Source organism: Micrasema longulum, unplaced genomic scaffold (assembly GCF_059751315.1).
Source record: "Micrasema longulum isolate JH-2025_06_02 unplaced genomic scaffold, ASM5975131v1 h1tg000222l, whole genome shotgun sequence".
Lineage (NCBI taxonomy): Eukaryota > Metazoa > Arthropoda > Insecta > Trichoptera > Brachycentridae > Micrasema > Micrasema longulum.
In genome coordinates, this window is record NW_028277427.1 from 1354368 (window position 1) to 1375955 (window position 21588).

Here is a 21588-nt window from a genome sequence, read left to right on the forward strand (position 1 = left end):
GTTTACAAAGCAACGTATTCCCCAAAGTTCCTATTTTTATCCCTCGAGCTTTTCTCACACAAGTACAAACGGGGCTTTTACACATATTTTTCTCGAGTATAAAACCAGAATGGCAACAGAAGTATCCATTATACCCTGCTGTGGCAATCTTACTTTTTCCACTCCCACACCCTAGAAGAAAGGCTGGTGAGCTAGTGTCGGCTGTTGGCCAAACCAGGGGTATAAAATACAGTTTGACCACCAATTATGCAAAATCACATGTTACTTGAATAGAATTATAATATACTAGAAGGCGCGTCAAACCACGTTTACTGTAATTCTGTAATGTCCTGCCGGTAAAACAACGTTGTTATTACAAATTGATTGTAGATCATTTTGTTGATCCGGAATATAAAAAAAGAGTTTCCCACACTCACAACACCAGATTAAAAACTAAGAGCTTTCTAGTCGTTCCTCGAATTACACATTACTTCGGAAAGCGAACATTGAATTGCGTTATGAAAGATATTCAAATGAAAAAAATAGAACTAAAGAAATATCTCCTAAATACTTTATAGTGCCTGTTAATAAATAAATTTGTATAATATAAATAAAATAATGTGAAATAAACCCGTCTTAAAAAAAAATGTGTCCCACCGAAAAGTCTTTAGACTTAGTGGGTAACAAAAAGTTATATGTATTTTAAATCATCAAATAAACGCTGCTCTGCAGCACTGAAACTGATGATACATCGCACTGTGTCTAAAAGTTTCCCAATTACCTCCCCCTCTACACGACATCCCGCCTGCGCGCATGCGTGAAATGGACGCGTAATGTTGCCAGACTGCGACCAATTATTATCATAACACTCTGTTTTTGATGTGTATTATTATTTATTATTATCTCTTTCTAAAATTGATGTATCAAATATTTTTGTGTACCAGATATTATGTTATTATCTTATATATACTTACTGTTAACTAATTTTTATTATTTGTTTTTAACAATAATTTGTTGATACCATTTTTTTTATACTTATAAGTATATGTAAATGTATTTATTTTTTTGTTTGAATTCTTTACAAGTTATTTACAATTTGCTTTTTAATTCAATTACTTTTCTTATATCCATTTTTTTATTTTTTATTTTTTACCATGTAAAGTTTCACTTTTTATTTTGCATGGCAGTATGCTTTTTATTGTTTCTACATGTATACAAAAAGCGTTCTTTATCTTTAAAATTTTTACTCACTATGTTTGTACTTACCTGTATATTTTTTGAAAATGCCCCTTGGGCGTATTTTAAAATTAAATTAAAAAAATAAAAATAAAATAAACACAAATACGTGTAAATTTTGCGTTTTTATTTAATGTTTTACCACAAAAATATTTTACTGACTGGACTATAAAAAAAACCGGGTACTTTTATTAGGCAAACGTAAAAAAAAAGATTAAATAATCATTTAAGTAAATTAATACCGTAATATTAAGGCTTATTAATAGAAACCCGGGTAAAAAATTCGACCTTGTTTTATTTCACAATCTGACAGACGGTAAAATAATCGAATTATCAAAATATATTATTTGTAAATTCGCTACTTACACTTGAAATGTGATCCTACTCTATTCCCATTTAATCCCAACAATGTTTTGACACTTAAAAACGACACAACACGACATAATTGAATTTAAATCGGCATTTGCCTTCAAAGCGACGTACGTCTACAGAGTAACTAATGGCCAAAATGTAAAACTACTCATTTATGCGTATGTAATGCGTTTCTGGACTATTTTAGTTCTATGGTTACTTGTATTATAGCAATACAACAAGAAATTTGGCAATGTTGACAGCAATAAAACCGTAGAGCATCAATGAAAAGATGTGTAAAAGTAGAAAAGGCTAGAATTCTATGTCGGTATATTTACTATCGCCTTTTAAATTTATTATATTATATTTCTCAATAGGTACTGGATTATTATTTATTGAATTTTTATTTAATCATGTTTTTTTTTATGATATGGTGAAATTATTCTTAAAGTACCTACACGGTCGTTTTACTGAGATAAAAATGAACGCTTAACCAATTACAATGTAAACATTCAAATATTAAAGCAAATATGAAAACATTTTAAATAAGGTAATATGGAAGTTTAGGCATATACAGCGCTTGTGGCTGAACCACATATAAACCTGCCAATGATCGGAGGTTTGAATCACGCTCTACCACAACTTGACTGAAAAAATTGCTCCAAAATCGAAAAAGGTACTTGGGAAAATCATAAGAACGCAAAAATTTATTTAAAAAAAAATGTCTACGTCGTAAGCCTTGTAAATGCCTTGACTTCCGTATTCTTTTCTCTAAAAAATTCTCCGTCTCTGTTGTAATTCAATATCTTTATAACTCCTTAGGGGGTTAATTCCAGTTCATGTATAAAAAAAATTGGACAAACTCAAAATATTGTTTAATAAATTAAAACTTTTCATGTCCATTTCTTTATTAAAATAACTGACGTATTTTTTGTAACCCCGCTATTTTTTACGATTACAATATCAAATACAGCCTTATTAAGATTGTTAATTACAAGGTAAGGAGATTTGTCTCATGCTTTTGTTACAAAACCCGCTTATTGGTTTACGACAATAACGATACGATAAAGTGTACATGAGACAAACAGGGCGCACGGCAAAGAAAAAGATTGACAAACACAAAAAAGCGTGTAAACTTTGGCACCCTGACGAACCCGCAATAGTGGAACACTTTATAGACACCGGACATATTTTTTCGCATTCGAACCAAAAATTTAACATAACACCAGTAATAACAGTGCACGAATAATAAAAGACGCAACTGAAATACACAGACACCTAAATAACATAAACAAATACGACGGGCTTAAATTAAACTCAACATGGTTTCCAGAACTACAAACCTACTAAAACTAATAGAAATGTACCGACTGCGACACGGTACAAATTACTAGTAGAAAAACAGTTTACCCTGAAGAGGGTGTCTGTAGCGGTATCCGAAACGTCAGAACAAATCCAATACACACGGTATCACCCAAAAAAGAAACATATGGCTTACTAAAATTTGTCAACCAGAAGTCATCGATGAAATGTAATAAAAAAAACAACTTACAACGTGGCATCATCCTTTATAATTTATATGAAGAATTTATTTTAGAGACATATTTTTTTCTTATAATAAAAAGTAATTTAGTACATTTTAAATGGCAAAAACTTTACAATTTCTTATCTCAAAACAGAAATCTAAGTACATATATTACTTTCCAACTGTAAAATACTCATATGCCCTAAACCAATTGTTGGACACGTCTTAAATTCCGCTATAAAATTGAAAACCTGAAAAAAAGACATTAAAAAAATAGTGAACCCTACCTTGCATTATCCCTGAAAAAGATGGTTTGTACTTAAATACGAAATACAGCGGGAATATGGCGAAGATGAGAAAGTAACAGAAGGGTTATTTTAGAAATGTATACTAAGGTGCCGAATGTTTCTCTGGAAAGTTAGGTCAAGAATAAATATATTTATTTCGATCTATTATTAATACAACGCTGCTTACCTTATCTCTATCGGATGCAAAATGTCCACCTACAATAAAAAAATATTAAAAATTAGCATACATATTTTATTAAAATTAAGTAGAATTAAAACCTGTAAATTGCTTTTATTACGTGCGAAAGTTATAATTCAAAAGGAAATAAATATATTTCAGTACCAAACAATGACTCTATATGACTACGGGAAATCTTAATTCTTATTTTGTAAAGGCACCTACTAGGTAAATATTTTTTTGCTTATATTTTACAAGATTGCAAATGGTAAACATCGAATTAAAATTGACTCGAGAGATTTAAAAAAAAAATTCAAACAAGTTGAGGTAATAACCTGGCTCATTCTGCATCGGAAAAACCAATGGAAAATTTATGGAAAAAAATCATAGTTCCCGAGAAAATTATGAATAAGTAGGTATATTATTATTTGTGTTTAAAGCATAAACTTTGTGGTCAAACGTTTTTACTAATGTTAGTAAATATGAGTATATAACCACTTATCGACTTTTTAGTCTACCGCTTAAAGGTAATAAATAAATAAATAAAAAAAATAAATAAAATAAATAAAATAAATAAAATAAATAAAATAAATAAAATAAATAAAATAAATAAAATAAATAAAATAAATAAAATAAATAAAATAAATAAAATAAATAAAATAAATAAAATAAATAAAATAAATAAAATAAATAAAATAAATAAAATAAATAAAATAAATAAAATAAATAAAATAAATAAAATAAATAAAATAAATAAAATAAATAAAATAAATAAAATAAATAAAATAAATAAAATAAATAAAATAAATAAAATAAAATAAATAAAACATTTTGAAAAGGGGTAGACGTGCACAAAGCATTTTTAATTTCCAACAAAAATAAAAGTCATTATACAATTAACAAAACAGTGTTTCTGTTAATCCAACCACCGAGAAGATATTTTGAAGGAAAAAAAACATAAACATATCTACGATTTGTCGTAAACTTGGATTTCGAACTACAAGCATAAAACTAACAACATAAAGAAATATAAACTATCCGACTTTTTGGATACTAAAATATTCTATTTTGCTAGACTTCAAATAGTATGCACTTGGTTCAATTATTCATCTATTAAAGTAGATCCAGTATTGTATGTCAGAGAACCAGAGAACTTGATGTGGGTCAGTCGTATGAAAATAATGCACAATTTGCATAAAATTATTCTTCATTAAAGAAGCCGGTTTTGTTAGTGGTACACTTCCGAAAACTTAACGCCATTACGTACATATATAGAATAATGTATCTTCTGCTCATTTTGCATCAAATGCGGAAAATTTGCAGTGGTTTGCTTTATTCTCGTGTCTGCAGGACGAATATTTTTTTTAAAAGAAAAAGTTATTTTGAGCAAAACACAAAAACTGTTACACAGTTCAACTTTTTTTACATTAAATTTTTTTAACATAACCAATTAATATTTTATATATAACCAGTGATGAAATAATCACGGTTATGTTAAGAAAAAATACTGAAATTATACATTTAATTTTGGAGACTCCCGCTTTTGCAATGCACAAGTAGAAGTTGCCACGTTTGCAACAATCCCAATAATTTGAAAGTGAGATTCTCACAAATAAAGCCGTATTTTCAACGGACAATGTTATAATTGCTGTAAATAATAGGGAAATATATATTTTTTGACATTTTAAAGTAATAAAAGTCTATAAAATACTATCCAGAAAAAAAAATGCTAATTGTTAGTAGCATAAAAAATATTTTTAAATTTGTAATTATGAATTCCCGCGAAAACGGTCATTCCATTGGCCACGCCCCTAATACATCACGATTCATGTTTATTTGTTCCTGCCCATTCAAATTTGTTTAGAACATTGTCACGAATCTTGACGTTACAACTGCCAAGGCCAAACATTATGCTACAATATTATTTTACACTATGAAATATAAAATAATAATACCTATTATATATTTACCTAAATATCACATACTACGAATACCCATAAAATATATAAAATGGGTTTAAAGTAATTAATTGTATTTTCGAAATCAATATGGATATTGTGGAGAAATGTTTTCATACATGAATGTAAAAAATAAGTTTGATAAAAATACGTTGCTAGAAAAACGCAACATGTTTTGCCTTGGTAGTAGTGACGTCAAGGTTCGTGACAATGTTCTAAAACACTTTCCACACTCGGAGACACTTTTCATATATAGCTTCAAGAGTGTTCAACTTCTTGGATGAACATATTAAGTTCTCCAAAACAACGTCTATATTTAAGATGAAGATCCATAATTGGATTGTATCGAGGGGTAGAGACCACTGTATGAGATTGCTTCGGGAATAAATGCATAACATCGCTGCTGTTTTCATTATTATCCATATACGTTTATCGTATATGTGTATGTCATCACTGTCATACGTATTATTATATAACTTTTGATTCCATTTTCGACATATATTATAAATTTTTATTATTTTTATTTTTCCATTATTATTTTGTATATTGTTTTGATTATTTTGCATATTGTTTTGATTATCTGTATATTGTTTTAATATGTAAATAAATATTTTTGATTTATATATCGAAGAGTCCCGACTTAACACGGAATTTTCTAACAAGTCGGGACATAAAAAACATATAATTGTGTCTATGTAAAATTGTGTATTTTGTGCATTTAGTAAAAAAAAAAAACAAATTTGAATAGGCAGGAACAAATAAACATGAATCGTCACGTATTAGGGGCGTGGCCAATAGAATGACTGTTTTTGCAGGAATTCAAAACTACAAATTTAAAAATATTTTTTATGCTACTAATAATTGGCAAAAAATATTTTTTTTACTGAACAGTATTTCAAAGATCTTTATTACTTTAAAAATGTAAAAAAAGTGGTATTTTCCTATTGTCCCGATAAACCACGATTATGAAGTTTGTTGTCCGGTGCTCAGACATTAGTGTATAACATTTGCAACAAAAAAGTACAGACATAAATAAAACTTTAACCAAAAACAATACAAAACAGTATCAAATAAGAAGTGAAATTAAAGAATTAACATAAACACTGATCTTAGTTTCAATGCTTTTAGAAAGAAAGATAGAATGTGCTTGAATTTTTTTATGTAAATGTGTATATATGTATGTACTACGTATGTGGGTGATATAGTGTGTACAATCGGAATTTTTTGTTATATTTAATTTTATTTTTAGAAAAAATAGACGGTATTATTATTCATTTTTGGTTGTGAGAATTTTTGTCAATTTGAATATTTACATTTTTTATGTGGCCTTTTTTTATATTTCATTAATAATTTTTAATGTGGATGAATGTATGTTTTCTAAATTATATCACAAAAATATAAACAGATGCTATTATGGTATTAGTCGGAGGAGTTTATTCGACATTCACAAATTGTAGAGTTGTGGAAAGAAAATTACTATTTACTAAGTGAAATATCAGTAAATCAAGAAAGTCGAATTCAGTATTTGTCTATGTCTACAAAGATTTACACACAATCGACTTATTAAAAAAAACAGGTTGTATGTATGAGTTTAAACACGTATTATGTCAACCTCTTAGGCTCTAGTTATTTTGAACATAATTTGGAGGTATCTGAATAATACGGCTTTAAATATTGCCTAAGAAAGGGTTTTCGCCTAATGAATCCGCCAACTAATTACAACGTCGCATATTTTTAATTTAAGGGTATGTTTATTTAAGACCTTTCTGGTTTTTTCGACATTAAATAATATAACCGAGGATCATTTATTATTAAATTCAATTTTTACATTTGTGTATTTTGTTTTAATGTGCGAAATCGAAAACGCTATTCGAACAGCACTTATAGTATTTTTTATTATTATTCAATCTGAATTAATTGAATATTTGTTTGTTTTTTACACTTGGCAAATCTGTACTGAACTGAGTCGACTGTGGAATCGTCTCCTGTCCACTACTAAAGATGTTTCCATACTAGCTCTATTTAAATCACGCCTGAGGAAACATTTTTATTTATCATTTTTATTATCACACCTCTTCTTTCTCCCTTATTTTTTACCCCTTTTCCCATTATTGGCTAGTATTGATATTAATTTATGTATTTACTCATACAGCTTGTTCCATTTTTTGTGTATTTTTTTTGCATACGTATTGAAACGTACGTCGCGGGTTCAATTCCCGCCGATTGCAAGAAAAAAAATCCAAGAAAGATTTTTTTCTCAACTGGTCTGGGTGTTGAAGTGTGTTGTTGATTACCTCCTTCCGTATCCCCTCTATCCCACCTGCTGACAAGCCTCAAAATAGAGGCTTAGCGAGATTAATTACATTTTTTATTCTATTTATTTAGTATATTATATTACAAATAATTACATTTATTACAGTTTTTGTTACATTATACATAAGTTTTGTATTTTGTTATTTCAATGCCTCACCAAAAAAGAGACCCATTTAATTTTACAATTAAATATGTATATTTTTGTTTTCAAAAGTAGAGTACGGCCCATATCAGACGGATCATACAAATCCAAGTACGGTAAGATTAGATAGGGTGGATTAATTTTAATTGTATTTATTTATTTATTTATTAACGGACATTGTCCATGTATACAATTTATAAGATTTAAATATTACAATAAAAGAGTAGTTTAAAACATTTAAAGAAAAAAGAAAGAAGCATTGACAAACATAAGGGACATCGAGACAAGATCTGGACTATTTATTTAGTGCTCGTTTAAATCGTTGTAAACTTAAACCAAAAAAGTCCAGATCCTGTCTTGAGTTAACAATACGACAAAGGCGGGTCATTGGAGAATTTAGGCCATAGTTTGTTCTATGCTGATCGATGAACAGTACTACATTGTTTCTCAATCTACGAGTCGGAATATTGAATTTTACTTGTCCCAGTAATGATGGAACATCGATTATACCATTTAGTATGCCGAACATATATATGGAGTCAATATTAGTTCTACGTTTTTGTAGACTAGAAATATTTAACATTGACTCTATTTCAGCATAAGAATAATTATCTCTCTCTAGTCCAAGCATCCACGCTATTTTTGCTGATTCAATGTGATTTATGCGATTGACATAGAATGGAGACCAGACCACTGAGGCATATTCAAGAAGAGGGCGAACAGTTGAGCAATAAAGAGTTTTGATTGTACGGACATTATTTTTTATTTAATTAATATGGCAGGCAAATGCACTAATCGGTACAACACCATGATACCAAGTAAACTCTACTCTATTTCTTTTTGCAGAATTATACCTCATAGTAGTCAGCGAGTCAATAACACTCGTCCAGGGTTCTGGTTCTTTTTCACATTCAGAACTGTATTATTCACCCGTCCTCACATTGAGAGAATTTATTTTATGAAGAAAGGTGAGTCTAGTTACATCTTTTTCGAATATTGATTTGGTATGTATTTTATAATCTCTTAGATTTCAGTGCTCATACAATAGAAGACCCTTCTATTGTTTTGAACAAACCGAGATTCGCTGCGGGTCTGTTAAAGGCAGATCTCAATGGCAGATGGCTTTGAATAATATTTGAGCATACCAACCCTTAGACCACCGATGTTTATAATGTTAGATCCGTGCAAATTCTTCCATTTAGGGGTGATTAATTTCGGTAGTTAGAAGGAACAATTGATGGATTAATTCGATTATTAGAAAACAATCAAACAGCCTCTAATAGATCCGCTTTATTTTATAAAGTGTAACAATAATATTATAACATTAAGTGTTCTACGGCAGGTACTTGATACGAAATGTTTCCGACAGTTTGTGGGCTATCAATTAAATAATTTATAATTTTATAAAAAAAGCTCATATCCAACGTGACACGCTGAGTTGCGAGATCGTGATGAATTTGATGCTGTAAACATTACAATTTTCAAAACTAGTCTGAATATTTTTTAAGGTGCTGGTAGCATTTTTTTAAATTACAGATTCTTCTTTATGACATTCCGATTGCTTACTAATCGAACTTTTGGTTCAGATAAGTATTCGATATTTCTTAATATTTTGTGTAGTTGTGGGCGCATTGTTTTGAGTGACAGATTCTTTTTTATTACATTTCGATTGCTGCGAACAACAAAAAATAAATTGTCAGGCCCTAAGAAGTGATATTTCTAGGTGTTCGAGATTCTAATCAGCCGAGGCTTGAAGGTTCGATTGATTAACTGAAGCCCGCAGGGTCAATGAAACGAGGCCCAGAAGGCCGATAAAATAAGGTCCAAAAAGCTTGATTTTTAAGCGTGTTACTGTTTCTGGCTAGTTATAACGCTTTTTTTATGATATTTTTTTGAGTAAAAATGTAGTGGTATAAAATTTATTTGATGTGATTAAAATGATTAAGTAGCGTTTCAAAAAAATAAAAATAACTCGATACAGACTATAGAGTAAAAGGAAATCTCTGAATAGAAATATTCTTTGGTTTTAATTTTAAATCAACGACAAAGTTGTTTGTCTCCATGTGCAAACTTTGTCAAACGCACCACTGTAGAACTGCATTTCTGCAGCTTAAACAGAAAATTGTTTTCAAGGTTTGGTGTGTTGGCTGAAAATCAATATAACTAAAGTGCAGCGTAAACATTATCTGTGACGTAATCGGTTCACGGAAATGCATGTGAATGAAAAAAAAATACCATTAATAAATTTTGTTTTTTACCGACATACTTTACAGAATCTAAAAATGTAATTAATCTAAAATAAATAATTGAAAAAAAACCATTTAATGTTGAATTTATTAATAAAAAAAAAACAGAATATTTTCGAAACAAATGAAGCACATTTTTTTTCCTGAAATGGGTTATCTGGTAAATAAATTGTATAACGGTAACCCATTGAAATATTAATACACATATGCATGCCCTGAGCATGCCCACGAAAATAAATAAATGGGTGGAAAATATAAGAAATTCAAGGGAAGTATCTTATTGGGATCTACCAAAAACGAATGTTGATTGTTAACGTTAAAATACAAACTTTTTTACAAACCAAAAATTAGTATCCTCCAATTTTTGGTAGCATATGCAATGATCGTTGAATGTAGCCCTGGAATAAATAAACTCAGTAACTATGGGTGCAATTTCGTGCCACTACTTTTAAAAATATTTTTCTCTATAGTCGTCTATATATTAACATGTCGATACGGTATGCTGATTAGTTTTACAATTAAAGAGTATCTAACGTCTGAAATATAATAAAACTAGCATTTTACAACAAAACATACAGATATCTCAAAGGCGGTGCAGCGTTTCAAAATTAAAATAAAGAAGTTTAGGCAAAGGCAGATGAACTGTTACCTATGGTTAACGGGAAAATTCTAACCGACATCTATTTTTGTGAAGATAAATAAAAAAATATTCGAGTGACATCTTTATGCATAGTATCTAGACATTATTATTTTACTTCACAAGAATTATCTTTGCGGATTATATTCTAAATAAATACTTTTTTTCAAAAATTATCATTCTGACCCACCGTGTATCGAAATTCGGGTCATCATGTGGGCGGGGTAGCAAATCTCCAATGCAAAATGTCTGCAGCATTAACGTCAGTAATGCATACGTCAAAACTCGGTGCATGAAAATGTCAAACGCATTAATATTCTCTTACATAACACCAGATGAATTATTGTTTAAATTAACATCTTAAAACGCATTATACTTTATAAATTTTCTGTAAACACTTATTGCAAAAGAAAGTTTCGCTATATAGCCAAAGCGTGTATATTTAATCGTTGAACATTTTGATTGTTTATGTTTAAGGTAGATTAATAACGTGCGTTTAGATAAAATATATGTATTCCAAAAATTTCGTATGAGAAAGTTCTATGGTTTTAAAAATACACGTTTGTTAATAGAATCGCAAACTACGACAAAAATGTTGTACAAATATTTTTATGTGTCGTATTATCATCGCTTTGATTTTTTGAAGTTTTTAATTTTTGAAATACGTCACGAGCTGTTGTCGGTGAGTTGTGCCGACAGTTAAAATTTGAACCCCATAGCTGTCAAAATACATTAAACGTTAAGAAACATGGCTACCTGGAAACCGTAAATTTATCACAAGACAAAACAACGCCACAACTGATTGGTTATTGTTCACATGCAACAGTGACATTTGAAAGTAGTTCATTCTTATTAAAATCGAGAGGGAAAATTAAACAAAGGAAAACATTTTTGAGAAGGTGAAATGGAAGTCTAGACATTTCAAGGACTTAAGACCTATCACTGGCTGGTTTGAGTGGCCACTTTAAACACTGTGTAACATTCACCATTCTGCCTATGTTTATGCATCCATACTTTCTCAACTCTTCCATTTATTGTCTTTTGTGAAGTAAAAGAGCTGAATCCTTTTTTGATGTCGGTGAGATTCATCTGGCTGAATTATTTCACTAAACCAGTCAATAACAGGTCATAAGCCCTGTAAATTTCTAGACTTCCATGTTTCCTTCTCAAAAAATAATAAGATTAGTCTTTAAAGGTCTTTAAAATTTCTCAAAATAAATTCTGAGAGGCAGGAAAACTCCTTAAATTTTCCACTTCGCCAGTTCCTGTGATTGATTTAATTTTCCTTCCCCCGTCCAGGTTCGGTTTTCCATGGTGTCCTATTATAATTCGTTTTACCCAAACCTTGAACGTTCGTTTTCCGACAGATGAGAACGATCTCTTGAATACAAATTACGTGTATTAGAAGTCGAAGAGAAATAGGAAAATAATTTGTATTTTACGAATGTTCGTGGAAAGCATTCAGAAAAAAAGACTTAGGGCCAGTTGCACCAAAAAAGGTGCGTTAAAAAAGGCTTAAGTCAAATAATACTTACGTTTCCGTCAAAATAGGTTGTTTTATCTCACGTTTTTCATACAAACCCATTTTTTACATTTTATCGGAAATACAACAATGATTACAACTTTCAACCTTTAAACTCAACTTGCCCTTAGGCCCAGTTGCACCAAAAAAAGTTAAAAGTCATAAAATTGCATTTTTTTCGTCAAAACTGTCAAAAAATTGTTGCTTAAAATCGTGTGATAAAACAACCCATTTCCCCCATTTTGATAAAAACGCCACAATTATATAACTCTTTACTATTTTTGGTGCTACCAGGCCTTAGTCTTACAATGTTCAGAGTGAAAATATTACAATGGTTGATAATAAAAAATCATGAAAGCAAATGATTTCATCATCATCCTTACCCAGCGGTGCACAGGGCACTGCATTAGTACTCCGATTGCAGCGTATCGGATTTTATTTGCTTAAGGAAAGTATAGTAATCAAACTTAAGCTTACATTAATTAAAGAAAAATTAAAATGCACAACCATTAATATTTCTGCAAAATTTTGGTAAAATGCGTACAAAAGTGCACAGAAGACTTGAAATATGGCAAACACGGTATATTTTAATACCGGTCAAACGATTTTAATAAATGATCATATCGAAAAAATACTTCTTAAATACTTCTTCTTTTTAATATAAAAAAAACATATTATCGCTCAACAATTTTGTTGAATTATTTTGAGAAAAAACCTAAATAAGATAAAATTTTGGTTGTTTGGTGTTTAAAATAAACAAATAAATATAATATACGAAATTTTAGGTGTTAACGTACGCTGTGTCCGTTTTTTTAAGGTTACCTCATTCGAAAGAAAATTTTTACATTAAATAATGACAAAGAATACATTATTGACTAATTTATTGTAATTTTTTTGTTGTGTCCTCTTGTTCTCTTCTTTTTGAAAAAAAACGGATACAATTATGTTGACACAGATCGCTTATTCCAGAATGCTCTACGGATTTCAAGTTTCGAGCTTAAACCGTTTATTGAAACTCGTGACCTCGGGGAACTTGAAATTGGTATTACGGAAACCTATCTTCAACGGAAAGTTGGCGCTTAGCCGTAACCTAACGGAGTTGTTTATAAAATGCACGGAAGAAATTAACATGATAGAACTCTTTAGACTAAAGACTTTAAAACAGGATTCTATCCGGTAGCAATTATATTCGAAACTAGCTGACCCGACAGACGTCCTGCCCGAACGTTGGTTTGCCTTGGAAAAATACTTTTTATTGATAAGTAGGTCTCTAGGTACTTATTTGTGATCGAATTCCAAAACTAAAAATATTTAATATTCAAATATTGAATTTAAGTAGGTATTTGTTTATGGTTGAATTCAAAACATAAATATTTTTTCAAATATGGCATTCTTTTTGCAAACATCAAACTCCGGTTTTCTCATCAACAGGGGGGTGTAATTATGTGAGAAAACGATTAAAAAAATTGTATTGAATTTAATATTATCTTAGTATTACCAAAATCCACTTAAAAGAAATAAATGGATGGAAATTATAAGGAATTTAAGGAAAGAATCTGATTTAGATCCACAAAAAACAAATGCTGTTTGTAAACATTCAAAAACAAACTTTTTTGTACACAAAAAAAAAAAAAAAACTTTCAATTTTTTGTCAATGCATTCTCCTCGATTGCAACCCTGGTAGATCGATGAATAAAACATTTGTGCTCTTTACTTATTTTTTACACATTAGATTGAAGATTTTAATATCTACGGACACGCACAGCGCAAAGATCTACTTTTCTTTGAAAACCGCACGTAAATCGGTTAAGCCATTTAGAAGGAGTTCAGTGACATCACACGTACAGAGGAATTATATATATATATAAAGATTTAATACACTGGAACCAATTTTTACACGGGAGATACGTTACACAGTACCGTGTAAAAAAGGTTTACTAAAAATAAGAATGCTAGATTGAATAGGGTATTTTCATGATTTTTAAAATTATTTTTGTTTTTAAATGAACAAAAAATGACGATGATACAAGTATTAATATTTTTTTTGTGCGACGTCGGATAAATTTTCTAGAATGGTTTAAAATGTGTATATTTTGAATCACTCAAAAACGAGACGTCTCGCGCTCTGTAGGACAAACGGCACGTATGACGTTTTGGCGCTAAACTTATACGCAACGTTTATCAGAATCGCAGTCGGCATACGTGACGTCAAAATGATGTGATGCCAACTGCGGGCCGTTTTGGATGTGCTAATTTTCAAACCCGAAAATTATAAATGAAAACTTATTTTGAATACATTGATAGTTATATCATTAGAATCGTAAAAATCCGCTCGTAATATGTATTATATTGTTAACGTTATTCCCGACTTCTAAAAATACCCTTTTCCTTAAATAAAAATCAATTCGGAATTTTTAAAAAATGTCTACTATTTATTGTACCTTAATTTTTCCTTAACACGACTACTTTTGAAAAATCGTTTCAAAGATTATTCACTATTCTATTATTCACCATAACCGCAGTAATTCACATTTTGTATTTTTCAAAGTTAAATATTGATTTGTAATCAGCATTTAATAAGCTACAAGTGTACCTACCTCTATTTTCGCTACGACGACTGGAAGTTTTGAAATGTAATACCTACCCACCCATACAATAACATCAAGTTTTAAGCCCAAAAATTGTTAAAATACGTGTAAAAAAAATGTTTTTAGCTTGATAATGTTGAATATTTTTATTTTTAGTAGTTAAATAAGAATGATATTCTTACCATTATTCTATCACTATGCCTAGAAGTAACTTAATACTAGGTTATAAGTAAGGCCCTACTAGTTAAGATAGAAACAGAACTTATGCCGATTCGACGTTTTATGCCTAAAACTCTGACGGTTAAATATTAAGTGGTTTTAAAATATTCTAATATTGTACTGTAGCTCAGAAACTATAAAAAAACGCCACAGGTTTTTTTTTAAATATTTGAATTTATAATTTGAAAAAAAAAATGTTTTTTAAAATAAAATAAAGGATGTTTCAATTTAAACTGCTTATACTCAAAAGAAGTATTTGCTATTAATTTTTTGCCAAAAACCAACAAAAACGCAGTAAACCTTATGAATAACTGCATTTAAGGCTGTAATTATAATAAACTGTGGTAATGGTAACGATAACAGTGTACTGCAGTACTGACGTATTAATGTTTAGACGGGTACCTTTTGAAAGCGGTAAACATAAAAAAATCGGTGAGTGATAATAATCATTATCATTCCCTTTCAGAAGGCACTGTATCGGTACACTAATCGTGGTGTATCTTGATCATTTTTGTTACGGTGGTGTTAAGTGGTATAAACATACTAATGTTTCTTACTACCCTTGTATTCTGCCGTCATAAGAAAGAAGGACGCATCTAACTTTTTTTTTTGAAAATGAGTTAAATACATATTCGGTATCAGGAAAAATACGCATCTACTAAAAATACACCTATCCTCCTAAACTAACCATAACCCTATTCTTTTCACTAATAAATGAGACTAAACTGCAAAAAGTCTTGAAGATTTCTAAATATACAAGGCTGTTCTGCCTTAAATAATTACTTAAGACTTATTAAAATACTTACTTTATTCAATTCTGTTTTAAAAAACATCTGAAATGAAAGTACCTACTCGTTTTCAATTAAATTTAAGATCTGCTGGTAATTTCGAAGTTAATTGATTATTGGGTCGGCGTTGCTAGTTTGAAAAATAGCAAATGGCCAGTAACGTCTATTTTATTTAGTTGAGTAAAATCAATTGGCATATTAACACTAAAAAAGAAAGTTATTTACTTAATTACTAAATAAAAAGAGCGTTTCTAGCTAAAAACGTATTTTCATTGAAGTATTACATATTTTCTTGTATTTTTTTTTACTAAAAAGAAGATAAAATTGTTAATTCTTAAATATATCACGTAAAACTTATCAAAAATAATATATATATTCCGTTAGGGCAAACCATAATACATACTGTCGCATAATAATATACTTAATTTTTGTAGTATTTTTCAGACAGAAAATTTTTCAATCTCTGAGTTATCCGTTTTTTGTTTTATGTAGAAACGTCTTTTTTTCTTATGACGGCAGTATTCTCCAACTGCAAAACGTTTAAAATACTGTTTCTATTTTTTTTTCACAAAAATTAAGCCATGTAAATTATTCTAAATAATTATTTATTTTATTTATTATGGTTAATAAACAAAAAACAATACATACGATATTAGTGTATTTAGTTATTGTTCATCAATCGTGTGAACAAAACATGCACAAATAAGTCAAAAATATATTAATATTACGAAAGTAATTACAATAAATTATTCCAAAAGGTAAACAAATAAATTTTACTGAATAACAAAAAATCTTATTTGGTAATAATAATTTTTAAATATTACTGACTAACATAAAATCTTATTTGGTATTAATATTTTTTTTAAATACAACATTAGCCTGAATCATAAATATGGGTATAATTCTACAGGCTTTGCGAACTCGTGTAAGCAACGTGTTTGAATAAGTTAAGTTCAATTATTTAAAAAAAAACATGCAACGTGAATAGATGTGGCAGGTAAACCTGGAAATAATAGCTACCACAATACCACTAACAATATATCTGTTATTGTTGGCGAGAGCTGTCAACATTTGCATATCATATTTCATCATCAACGTACCGTGTCTAATTATATTACATCCTTGATCGACTACTTTATCGAATGGGTATAAAATGCAGGAATAATAATTGCATAAATCTAAACAAATAACCTAAAACACAGATTACTTTTTCCCAAAAACTTTGGCACCCAACCACATAGCTTTAGTAATTTTAATAAAAAATCTTTTATTTCACTAAAATAAACAGCGCAAGATTTCGGTACACATCAGAAACTGTTATTCTAAAGTTCTATTGACATCATTTACGAGGGTGATCTACAAAATAAGATAACAAGGACTCCAGAGGCCGTGGGAAATTTTGTTCGGATATGGTGGTGTTTGCATCCCCTTTAGCTCTGCATATAATTTATGTATTTTTTCGTAAATACTACGGTGATGGTAAAGGTAAAATTGTATTTTAGTATTTAGATGTTGGTGTAGTGAGTGTCCTGAAGAAGTGACGGGTACGTCTCGAAGCCGGTAGACATTAAAATTCGGTTAGTGGTTAAATACAAATATTTACTAACATTTGTAGTAAATTACCTTTGCAATTTAAAATTTTTAATGGGTCATCTATATCAGGGGTGGCTAACCAGTCAATCGCGGTAGACTGGTCGATCGTTGCCACTAGGACTGGTCGATGACGACAAGGCATAGAAAAAAATTAGTAAAGTTTCAAAAAGACAAAGACTATCAAGATTTATTAGCTATTAAGTTCAATTTGGAATAGAGCAATCTCTTAATCTGTCTGCATTGGAGAAACGTAAAACTGAGATGGACCTTATATGCATTTTCAAAATACTTATTTCCATAAGTAGTCCTATCTCTGTTGCCATGAATTTATTTAAATGTTCCCAACCGTGTCACCTGAAATATAAATCTGCTATTTATCAAATCTTCTAAGAGTAACTTTTGTTTTTATGCCCCAATGTCCAGAATGTGTAGATTAGTCTATTCGACACACAACTTAGAATTCTTTGGGACCGATCTACCGATTTTTCGTAGATCTCTTCGCCATCAACACAGTGTGGGATGAAGATGGATTGGTAGGGCTTAGCTCAAAGTCTGATATGTTGATCGTGATTATGATGATGTTGTATACCATTATTTTACTGCCCTTGTTTGTCTCTGATAGTTTTGCGTTCTTTTTGTTATGTTTCTTCATATAAAAATAGTTATTGGCTTCTACCATCTTTATATTTATAATTCCTCTGCACGTGTGATGTCACCGAACTCCTAAACGGCTTAACCGATTTACGTGCGGTTTTCAGAGAAATTTAGATCTTCGCGCTGTGCGTGTTCGTAGATATTAAAATCTTCAATCCCATATCTAAAAAGCCCAAGCTTCAATCCCATATCTAGAAGTAAGGAGCATAAATGTTTTATTTATCGATATACCAGAGTTGCATTCGAGGAGAATGTATTTACAAAAAAATGGAAAGATGTTGTTTTTTGTGTATAAAAAAGTTTGTTTTTGAATATTTACACACAGCATTTGTTTTTTTGTGGATCTCAATCAGATTATTTCCTTAAATTACTTACAATTTCTATCCATTTATTTATTTTTATTGGATTTTTGGTAATACTAAAATAATACTATATTCAATACATTAAAAAAAATCGTATCGAAAACCGGAGTCTGACGTTTGCAATAAGAAAAAAATTGTCAGTAAAATTTAATATTTTAAGTTGAGTTTCGAGGATCGAATTATAATTTTATCATAAGCATGCATACCTTGTTTGATATTAGATAAAGCTGGGCGTAATTTATTCAACACTGCTGTGTTTCTTACCAAACGGCTTTTTGACGATGACAAAAAATATTCAAATGACTGCTTCCGTATAATTTATTGCATTTTTATACGCAAAACCATAAAAATATAGGTCGAATTCTCGGAGACGCGGTTCTACCGAATTATTTCTTAAAGGATAAGGCGAATATACGTGTATTTGTCATTTCAGTTGTTAAACTCTTCATTTCTCATAGGTCAAGGTTAAGCAGCTTTTTTCCATCGGAATAATTTATTATAATTTGTCGGCGACTTTATTTTGACCACGACGCGTCTCTTCAATGTATTTTGTATGAGCCTGCTTCTCGAATGATCTTGCATATATTTCAAAATAACCACAGCATTTACAAGACGAATGATACAACAAACATAATTTTAAAATATGTTTGCAATTTTCGAATTTCGAATTTTCATTAATTTTATTTATACAAATCATTAACACAATTTTAAACATATTTTTTTTATATATTGTCGTTATACTGATAAAAATACAAGGAGTATTCTCGATACTCCCGTCGGATATTTATTTCGTGAATGCGAAATTACATACGTTACTCTCGTTATTGGAAGATTCTTTATAGACCTGCGGTGCTATTCTGAACCGCTCTCGCAGCCGTAGAAAACACTTTTATCTCGTGTATTTACATACAAAATACGCGGGGTAGAAGTGTTTTCTACGGCTTTGAGTGCGTTTGGAATATTACCCCAGGGCGGCTTTAGACATGCTTTTTATAGACCTGTAGCTCAATCACAAATAACTATCGACGTGCTAATAAGCGACGTGATAACAATTTCTCACCATGGTTGTTTATCGTATTCGCGATCACAGTGGAACATCCGTGAACACCCAATATTAAATGTCAAAATATTTACGTTCGGCGACGTATAATCCTGCTGTGCAATCACATATTTGAATTTCACCGGTGTAAATATGGAAAATATTTCAAAACGGCTATTTTTATTTATTTATTTACTATTTATCACGCAATTTATTCATTGCATTTAGCCGGCGGTTTGCAAGCTTAATGTCAAAAAAAGCACTCGCCATAGTAATTGTAATTTTATTTTTATTTTTTTGTACAAAATACTCCTTACTATTTTACAAAAGCCAGATATTGTATTATTTTTTATATTTTATATTAAACGGCGATTTTTCGCCAATGAACTGTATTTATTTACGAGCGAAACAAAAAACAAGCCAACACGAGCGTTGATTTAGATATTACACACGCGTTGACTTATGACTGCGATAACTTAAGCATGTTTATTATTGTTCATTGTGATCGCTCAAATGCTTAGCATGTTTTTAAGCACGTCTATAGTTATTTGTGATTGAGCCACTGGGCTTGGAGGGCGAGAACTATTCACGGACACCCGTCACAATAGATCTTCACAAGTCACAGTGACGTCAGGAGCTTGCATAGCACTGAACCATGTCATGTGCTGACTCATAATACTTGATTCATCAACAAGTTTTTTTGCAAATTTAAAAATTATAATATAATATGTTACAAAGCAGAGATAAAAAATAATATAAGGAAACAAGAGATTTGCACTTCAAGAAGATTGTGGATGGAGAGATTGAGTAAAGGAAAGAAAAAGGGATTTTTACAATAGAATTGATTAAATCAGAAGTCATTTTTTATAAATTGATTAACTTTCACGAAAAAAAAAAGTAATCTTTACACTTGTATCTTTATATACTTATATAATACTCAACGAAAACCAGTTCATTATTGCCCAAAACATAACCACCACAAGGAGCGTGCAAATATCGAGAAGATTGAAATTCCCGTAACTTTCCACGTGTCACCGAGACGACAATGGGTCTGGAAAGGTGTCAAGGCACCCCCCAGATGGACAATTACTGTCCTCTGAACAAATTGTTGACTACAGGCACTTCCCACATCATAATATATTACCTGCGTACGTTGTGTACAGTAAACCGCAAACAGGTATATCAAACAGGAAGTTCACATTTGTCGGTTTGTTGCAAGAAATGACTAACATATGTACATAGGTAAAATGATTTCACTGTCCAAGACTGCGTATAGATCTTCTTATTGTATAGGTATACCTATAATACATTTTTTTATATAAAACCTACTTTTAAGGATACATTTATTGTAAATATGAAATTGAAAACTTATTAAAAAACATTAAAATCAATCAAAATGTGCTCTACAAAACGTTATCAATATTTTAATTTATTTCAACAGAGAGAGAAAACATTTTTGAGAAGGGAATATACAAGTTTAGGCATTTACACACTGTGTAACATTAACTATTCTGCCCATGTTTGAACATCCACATTTCCTCAACTCTTCCATCTGTTGACTTTTGTGAAGTAAAAGAGCTGAAACCTTTATCACGTGGGTGAGATTCATCCGGCTGAACCAAATCACCTACTATGCAACGCCTGTTTGAGGAAATGTGGATGTTCGAACATGGGCAGAATGGTGAATGTTACACAGTGTGTAAAGTGGCCACTTAAACCAGCCAATGACAGGTCGTAAGCCCTGTAAATGCCTAAACTTCCATATTCCCTTCTCAAAAATGTTTTCCCTCTCTGTTGAAATACATTTAAATATGAACAACTCCCTAGGGAGGAAATCCAGCCAGTCTGCAAGCATTTGGACATGATCAAACATTTTTTTAAACATTTTTTTTTTGCACCACAACAGGCCAGGAGGCCTAATTACAGTGGTGAATTACATCACAGACCACCCAGGCTTGAGAAAAATCACAT

At 30.4% G+C, this 21588-nt stretch overlaps 2 protein-coding genes across 5 annotated transcripts in view; one reads left to right on the forward strand and one right to left on the reverse strand.

Annotated features, from left to right (window-relative positions):
• The window catches only part of LOC148283572 (DNA oxidative demethylase ALKBH2-like), a 232741-nt gene that overhangs the window by 69070 nt on the left and 142083 nt on the right, over positions 1-21588 (reverse strand). For 3 of the 4 annotated variants that reach the window (XM_088243650.1, XM_088243652.1, XM_088243649.1), the window contains one exon: positions 3566-3594. The exons of the other annotated variant lie outside the window; for it this stretch is intronic. The gene's annotated coding sequence lies outside the window, so the exon portion shown is untranslated. The remainder of the gene's footprint in view (positions 1-3565; positions 3595-21588) is intronic. 4 annotated transcript variants of the gene reach the window in all.
• LOC148283574 (uncharacterized) overlaps positions 1-21588 on the forward strand; it is a 184788-nt gene that overhangs the window by 25679 nt on the left and 137521 nt on the right. The gene's annotated exons all lie outside the window — the stretch shown is intronic.